Genomic DNA, 8,855 nt, shown 5'->3' on the forward strand with positions numbered 1-8,855 from the left:
TCTTCTTGCATTCCTACATTAATGCAGGGTCGATGCTGAAGTTTGTCCAAGGAGGAACACAAGACCAGGAAGCAGATGTAGATGAGCAACCATCAGCAAGAGGTGTATCCACATCTCTGGATTGCTCTTCAGATTGCTCTAACTCTCCCTGTTACTGTTGCCTCTGCTGAGCGAAGCTTTTTAAAACTCAGGCTCATTAAAACATGTTTGTGTTCATCAGTGGGTCAGGAACGTTGAAGTGGTTTGGCTGTCATCAGCATCAACATGGACGTGGCTCAGAAGCTGTCCTACAATGACCTGGCAGCTGATTTTGCTTCCAGGAAATGCAGACGTGTGTCTCTGTGGGGCCTGAAATTAGTGGCATTCACTCAAACTGACACCAGGGGGCGCCACAAACCAGTTGTGTTTCGTGCCCCTAAATGACTTGCAGCGGCCCTGTGCAGACCCTGTTACAGAAGATCGAAGTGTAACAATAACCTTGAGTCATCTTAGTGTCAAACCTGCTTTGTTTGTAGTCATGAATCATTTTACAGGAAACTCCTGAACATGGCTGCAATTTAGTGGAATTATGTGTGATTTAACTTTGCATTTTAACTCTTCTGATAAATCAACATGTGACCTTCAACATGGATGTTTGTGCTCTAAAGCATTCAGTATGAAAGTGTCTCTAACTTCTATGGAGTCTGTTCTGATGTGAATCCAACATGGACCCTCAGCAGCAGACTGCAGGCTGGATCATTGTTCCTCCTTTGACTCCATCATTTATTGCTGGAGTTCACAAATGGAGACTTTTTCTCTCACAGAGGAAGAACAGAGTTTCCACTTGTAGCTGTCATGTTAATAAAGAGAAAGTCAAAGGTCACAGTGTGGAGGCTGCAGAGCAGAAAGCCACAGAACTGCTCTGCTGCAGTGGAGGAAGTGTGATGAGCTCTCACCAGCTTGTTTTTTCTCTTCTAATAACCACAGAGAACAAATTCACATCTGCTGCTGCTCCGTCATGAACGCCACTCCTGTCTGTCTGTCTTCTCTGTGGTTTGATTTCCTCTCAACATGTTTCTGATGAGACCTCCACCCACACACAGGTGAGCTGAGACCCTGAATACTGTTACTGTTGCACTGTGGGAAATATTTGGAACTGATTGAATTCAGTTCAGTCCATCAGTATCAATGTCATCAGAGTTTAGTAGATTGAACAGCTCTGTGTTTCATGAGGAAGAGACTGAAGATCATCAAAACTCCCATTCACTGTTCACTTCACAAGAAACTATCCTGATGAAGAGTGAAACACTTCCTGTTAGCGGTCAACATGTCAGACTGAAGAGAAAACACAACAAATCAACATTATGTGACATTTTATTCTGAAAGTAACACTGAGGAAATGTAAACAAAGTTTAACACTGAGAAACAATATCATGAAAAGGAAAAGCAGAGAAATATGTCATTAGTTTCTTTGTTTAAAATACTGACTGAACTGAAGTTCCTCTTTCTATTCTTCTTCTCTGTGTTTTCTACATGTGTTCAGGAGGAAGATTCTTTCAAGATAATCTTTGTTGTTCTTTACAGTTGATGACAGAAAACATGTTTGAGTTTCCCAGCAGGTGTGAGTGAGACGTCAAAGCTCTTGGAGGTCAGTCAGCATGTGTGGAGCTGGTGGACGGTCCTTTGTTTCTGAGGATCATCATCAGAGAGAGTCCAAAGCAGTAGACCACACTCTTCACTATCAGCACTGTGTACTGCAGGCAGAGCAGCCTCTCTCTGGACCAGAGTGGTGGAGGGACGGCTGGAGGAGGAGGAGGAGGAGGAGGAGTAGAAGGAAGACGAGGAGTCGAAGAAGGAGGAAGAGTCGATGGAGCAGTAGACGGAGGGGCAGTGACCTCTATGACTGAAATGGGCAAAGGTCAACATGTCAGTGCTCTAAATAATGACAGTGAATCACAGCTAAAGTCATCAAACCTTCTTTACCTTGCTCTGTTTCAGCCTCCACTGTTCCTCCCTCGTGCTTCACGGAGCAGCGATATTGTGTTTCAGGATCATGCTGACCGAGCACCAAGATGGAGGTGGAGCGTCCCGACTCTCTGAGCTCCAGCTGCTCTCCCTCTCTGGAATTCAGCTCCTCCAGGCCGCCGTTCTGCTTCAGTCTTTTCCAGGAGAACTGGACCTCAGGAGGGAACATGGCTGAGGCCACACACAGCAGGTGGTTCTTCAGGGGATCTCTGGAGGCTGCTGGGTACACGCTCACCACGGGCTTCACTACCTTCCGCTCTGGAATCAGACAGCAGCAACAAGCAGCACACACACACAACCACAAAGTCAACAGCAGCTTCCAGCTCTCAGCTACATTCAGTCTGATCCTGGAAACCACCTCAACTCTGATCAATCAGCTGATTGATGTGAACACAGTACAAAGGTCACTGCTCACTGTGTTCATGTTGATATCAGACTCTGTCTTCACCTCAGGTCATCATGTGTTGCAGCTCACAGTGATTTTAACAGAGAAATAAAGTGGTCAGAGTCGGGGCCACACAGTGGAGTCAGTGTGAGAAAGTTCCTGCTTCACATCCAGGCTGAACTCAGACTGAGTTTATGTGTGGAGTTTGCATGTTCTTCCTGTTCATGCATTGTTTTCCTCCAGGTTCTCTGGTTTCCTCCAGTCTAAAAACAGCTTTTGAGTCTGACCAGTAACTCTAAAGTAGTTGTATCTGTTATCGTGTGAGGGACTTGTGTTTTGTCTTTACTCAGAGAAAGTCGGAGGAAAACAGTGTTCAGTCAGAATCTTGACTTTAGTTCATTATGTAATAAAAAAAAAAAAAAAAAAAAAAAAATTGCCATTAGTCATTTCATATCCATTGACATTTTTTTAATGAGGAATCTGAGTGTTACTATAAATGTGTTTATAGTTGCACATTATTTTTGATAACTATGATCTTTATATTTATTTAATGCTGTGACTTTTCCATGGGAACGAGAATGTATTAATTTATTACATGATGTAAAACAATTAGAACAGTTAAAATTTCAATGCTGTCGATCAATGAGTTGAGTTTGTATATTTTCACAAAGTGATTTTGAAGAAACGATTATTTTTATGATATGACATAATTCAAGGTGTGATATTGAATTCAATTTTACAATTGTTGCATTTAAAACTTAAATGCTTTATTCAAAGAAGATAAATCAAGAAATTCTATTAAAAAAAATTATTAATGCATGTCATTCCAAGAGATAATTCACACACAAAGTAAAACTTAATAAATTATAATTTGAAAGATAAAATGTAGGGACCATCTAATTGTTATTGTCATTATATATACATTTATTTTCAGGATGAATATACAGTTTTTGAAGCAAAGTGGTTAGATAACTTCCCCACTGATGTTTTTATAGATATTTGGAGGTAAGATAAAGAAAAGATCGCAGAACAAAATCAGCTGAACTTGGCAGTTCATTAAAATTCAATTTGGGAAAATCAAGAGACAATTAAAGAAACATCATGATTAAAGTCAGCATCATTAGTTTTAATTGTAGTTCATAAAACATGAAACTATTTCAACCCAGTGCAGTATAAGTTAATAAAAAAACTGCAAATTATGGGGGTTTTTTTTCCAAAAGGTTAATTAACTATATTCCTCATATTAAAATATGTTGACAAGCCCCTCAGCAGGAACTGAAAATATTTTACATTCATTAATGACACAATACTTAATGTGAAGAAATGTTGTATCATTTTTATTTTACCATTGTATTTTTAACTTTTAAAATATTGGCAGTGATTCAGCAACATTCAGAACAAAGGATTTCAGGAATCTGTCAGTTTATTAGTAAAGATGAATTATCACTTTGAAAAGAAACTAAACTCTCTGGATGCAGAATTAATCAGTGTTTTATCCTTAACTGTGGTTATCTGGATGTGTAATCATTCTAGAAAATGTCAACAGTAAAATACAATTGCAAGAGTGATTTTCCCAAGTATCCCATCATTACTTTAACATCAAATCAGCATGTGTGTGTTTCAGAAGGTAAGTTCAGTGTTTTTGTGGTTCAATATCTGATCAATTAATCACATTCTTCTAAGTTACACTCAGCAAATTTAAATGATCATGACATTGCATTAACTTTACATTTTAAGTAATCTGAAAACAAAGCTGTGAAATTTCTTAAATCTGAAATCGCAGTTTGTGTTCAGAAAGTAACTGCTTTCTGAAGTATGTGCTGTGGTGAATAATCCAATAAACAGATAAATAACATTTTAAAATCCTTTAAATATATTTTCGACTTCTGATTAAAAAAAAGACAAATATAGAATAAATGTTTGTTCTTACCTGTTAGATACAGTTTGGTCCCAGAACCAAAGACCCTGTAGCCATCCCCATCCCACAATGAGAATGAGTGAAACAAAAACCCTCCTGCAGCTGAATGTGAGCTGAGCTGATGAGACTGTGTCATATTTCTGCTCCATAAAGAGTTTCTCTGATTTCATATCAACACATCTGTCTGTGGTTTCTTTGATCCAGCAGCTCAGCTCTGATGATCATGTCTGTCTCTTGGTCCGTTCACAGCTTTAGTCCACATGGAACAGATCTGGACTAAAATACTAACTGCTGGACTGAAAGGAAACTTTTCTACTTCCTTGGTCTCCATAAGGTGAACTTCATGAAATGAATGAGTTTATTAAGTATGATTATTGATTGTAGTCACACAGTGGATCAGTGATTAGGGCTCTTGCCTCACAGCAAGAATAACCTGGGTTCAAATTACCAGCTGAGGCCCTGGGAACTGTTGGACTGAAAGGAAACTTTCTCACTTTCTTGGTCTCCAGAAGATGAACTTCGTGAAATAAATGAGTTTCTTTTGAAATGTCAAAATATTTTACTGATTGATTTTTTTTTAGTCATTTAAAACATTTTTGCTTCACACTAAAATGTATCTTTAACGGTATTTTTAATGTCTGTCTGTACAGCAATGTGTGCTTTGGCTACGATAAAGCATTTTATAATAAAAGTGTCACGAGGTCAGTTGGAGGCTCAGGTGTAGAAAGCAAACCAAGGCAGGGATGCGAAGTTCAAAAAATGTTTTAATGAAAAATAAAGTCTTTTGAGCAAACAAATCAGAAACGTATTCCAAGGTGCTGTGAGTTGCGTTGTTTCTCCAGAACAGATCTTGGGACCACAAGATTACCCTCCATGGGCATGTCTCTAGGCTGGTAAACCAGCCCCGCCCATTCCACATTTGGGTTGTGAAGCTCGAGTGGGTCTGGGGACAAGGCAATACATTCTTCGTGCAGGGGGTGTCGGTTACTCCTTTGACTGACAGCACACTTCAGCCAACCAGCACTTCAAAACAAAGGCATCATCAAAATGTGTAGCTGAATATGTTTGGCTCTTAAACACATGAGAAACTCATTCAATCACACTGAAATAAGTTGGCACTTAAACTTATTTTTAAGGCAGAGCAGCTGGACAATTTCCTTTATTGTATAAATAAAATGTTCTCATATTTACCATTTGTATGTTACGTGGACCTCATCCACTACAATGCCCTGGAGGTTCTGTTGATACAACCAGATTTGCAAGCATAGTTCACCACTTCTCTATCAGTAACCAGGCTTCTGACTTCCAAATACGACATACCTCCACTCTTATCTGACCGTGTCATTATGAACATCCAGTCGCGCAGCAGAGATTCCAAGCCTTGATGCGTCCTTGATTTGTTCCTCCATAAGCTCAACAAGTGGTGAAAGGACAATAAATATGGGGTTAGCTGTGGGTTGTATTTTCTTTGTTACTAATGGTGCAAGCTGATAGATTCAACTTTTGCCAAATCCAGTTGGAAGAACCGTGAAAATGTCCTTTCCTGTTAGAAGCTCAACAAGCGCAGACTCTTGCTCTTGTTTGATTGTTATAACACTTGGTATTTTGGCTATAACTTTACTTATTGCAGCTCTCAGATTATGGTTAATGTTCATCTCCATAATCTCCGCCACGCCTGTTTTGGAAGAAGCTACGCACAGTGATGGTGTCACATCCAGGTTTGCCACTGGAATTCACCAGAGAAATTGGAAAACAAAAAGTGGCAAAACTGATTGGCTCATTAGATGCACTGCTACATTGCATTCTCTTATTATTGCCTTGTCCCCAGACCCATCCTAGCTCCACAATCCAAATGTAGAGTGGGTGGAGCTAGTTTACAAGGCTAATCGGTCTCAGCTACAGAGCTGACTTCTAATACCCCTCTCCCACTGGCCAAAAAACCCCTTTAAAAACACTAAGTCTGCCCTGACCAACTCGGCCCACGTTGAAAAAAAAAAAAATACCGGTAAATTTATCTGGTGTGCCACTGCTATGGAACTGGGAGGAATCAAACAGGTCTGCAAGCCTGTCGCTTACCTGTCAATCAAAAAAGGAAAGGGGCGGGCTAAAATTAGCACAAAAACCAATGAAAAAAAGCATATGTAACCCAGGGTTATTTCATTGCTCAAGTTAGATTTTCAGTGTTAATGAGATTTTGGCATATATTGTTTTCATCCCAGGTTCAGTGAATACATCGCGGTGCTACAGGTTGTGTCCCATGCACCTTGAATGCACCTCATGCAGCTTCCATCTTAGGAGCGGTGTGAATCTTTGACCCACAAAATGGTTCGATTCGATCTCGATTCACAGGCTACGATTCGATTCAAGGGCGATTCATAAAAAATATTTAGCGATTCGATTCGATTCGATCCAATCCGATCCGATCCGATTCGATTTGATACAAATTGACAATTTAATGTAACTCTCAGGCACTCTGTAACTAAGAGAGAAAGAAGATTTAAACTCGAGACAGAATGGTAAAGGTGTTGTTGACGGACAGTTCAGTTCTGAGAGGAAGTATGGAGCGGCGTAGTGGCGGCTTGGAGAGAACGAGGGAAACATTGTTCTGGTAGGTTTAATTTTTGGGTTTAGCGTGGCTGTTTACTGTTCTGCTTGTTGTTTTATCTGCATCTTGTTGTTCAGTGATCATCGTGTTGCTCTTGGATGCAGCAGGTGACGGTCGCTCAGCTGTGAGGCGTTCAGATTCCAAAGTCACAATCAGGCTCTTTTCAGATCAGAGATAAAGCAGTAACATGGCGGCGACGTGAGACGCCGTTTTGCGCCGGAGGCAGCGTTTATGTATACAATACATACTGGGCACAATATGTACTTGAATTTAAAAAACCGATGCGCGGGCATAAATCCAGGCCATCAGACCGTTCTTAATGCATCTGAACCGATCTCGGCTGCGTGGTCCGATCCACTCGGATCTTTTATGTTACAAAAAGATAACCGATCCAAAATTGGTTATCGTTACACCCCTAGTACGCCCTCGTACTTTCGTTTCTGGGGGAGTTGTGTTGAATAATTATATTGTATTCGTCATATTATGTACTCTTCATATTATGTATTCCTCATATTATGTTTATCTAGTAGTCATTATCTTATGTTATTTAGTATTATTCATATTATGCATGTTTTTAGTTGTGTGTGCACTCATGGGTGGACAAAACAATGTATTCTTTCAGGTTTGCTTGTCTGTCATGTTTCATTTTTACGGCAGCCTCTTGGCAGCTGGACAGTTAGTTTTTTCTAAAGTTAAGACTACAGGTCAATTGTCTCTCTGTCTCCCTCTGGTGTAAATGAGGCTCATTGGACAAGAAATGTAACACTATGATTTGCTGCACAACACCTGGCATTTGGGAAGACTTGATGGAGACTTGATGGAGGCTGAGAGGGCCTCCCAAGGGGTCACGGACATTGACCTTTGTAGGGAAGGGGGAAGAGTCAATTGAGAAGCAACGAATGGTTTTGAGTGATTGTGTCTTGACGAAGAATCAATTGAGAAACAACAAACTCTCAAGAAATAGTATAAATAGATGGAGTGGAGAGCGATAGGGGCGTCAGTTCTTTGGTCGGCCTGGCTGCCAGGAGGGTTTTTTTTTTTGGGAATAAAGTCCTCCTTTTGCATTCTGACTCTGACTCTGCCTGATTTTTCTGAGGAGAACTGCGATTGAAGACTTCAAGAACCAAGTGGATATAATTGAGGATTTTACGTTTTTTCTGGAATATATGTTTGTGGGGTTTTTTTGCATCGTGACTGGCGTAGGATACTTTTTAAATAAAATTCCACTACATATTATTGGCGAGCCAGCCAGGAGGAGTAACCGGAGATTGATTTTTATCTGTGGAGGAGAACCGACTCAGCACACTGTGGCCACAACAATTGGAGGTAAGCAGATTAATTTATTCTGCTCTTAAATTTTTTGTGTGCTCGATGTCAGGTCTCTGCCCAGGTGAAATCTAAAACCGGATTAAATTAATCCAAAAGAACCTAGTTAAAGTTAAAAAGTGATTTTTAAAGATAAAAAAGAAAATTTGATTTAAAAGAAATTCAGAGTGGGAGTTCGGAGTCAGAATGCAAAAAAGACCACACTGCATGATTAATAACCATGGTTTAGGAGTAATAACCATGGTTTAGAAAGGGTAAAAGGGGTCTGCTTGCATGCGCTGACTGTCTTCTGCCTGCCTGCTATGTGTCTTAACTTCTGAGGGGGAAGCGACACCGCGGCTAGAGAAGGGTCGGCTAAGTATAAGGGCAGGATCCGCTTGAGGATAATACTCCTAAGAGGGGAGTAGGCGCCAGTGTGGAGGTGCGGATACCGCTAAGGGTTTGTTAGACAGGAACAATTGTAAATCAATACTTTTACATTTTACATGGAGTAAAATGCATGCAAATTTGCTTGTTTGAATATTAAATACAAAACGCTATGTTTAACACACATTATTTACTCAACTAAATTAAAGGAAAATAATTTAGGCAATTTTAGAAAATATTAAGTACTTTAA

At 40.0% G+C, this 8,855-nt stretch overlaps 1 long non-coding RNA gene across 1 annotated transcript; it reads right to left on the reverse strand.

The window, feature by feature from the left end:
- Window positions 1-1,356: 1,356 nt before the first annotated feature.
- Window positions 1,357-4,418, reverse strand: LOC115405147 (uncharacterized). Its single transcript, XR_003933420.1, has 3 exons — window positions 4,320-4,418; window positions 1,963-2,262; window positions 1,357-1,882 (listed from the first exon to the last, which is right to left on the reverse strand). It is a non-coding gene; the product is annotated as an uncharacterized LOC115405147 (long non-coding RNA).
- Between the last annotated feature and the right edge of the window lie 4,437 nt (window positions 4,419-8,855).

Source organism: Salarias fasciatus, chromosome 18, assembly GCF_902148845.1.
Source record: "Salarias fasciatus chromosome 18, fSalaFa1.1, whole genome shotgun sequence".
Classification (NCBI taxonomy): Eukaryota; Metazoa; Chordata; class Actinopteri; order Blenniiformes; family Blenniidae; genus Salarias; species Salarias fasciatus.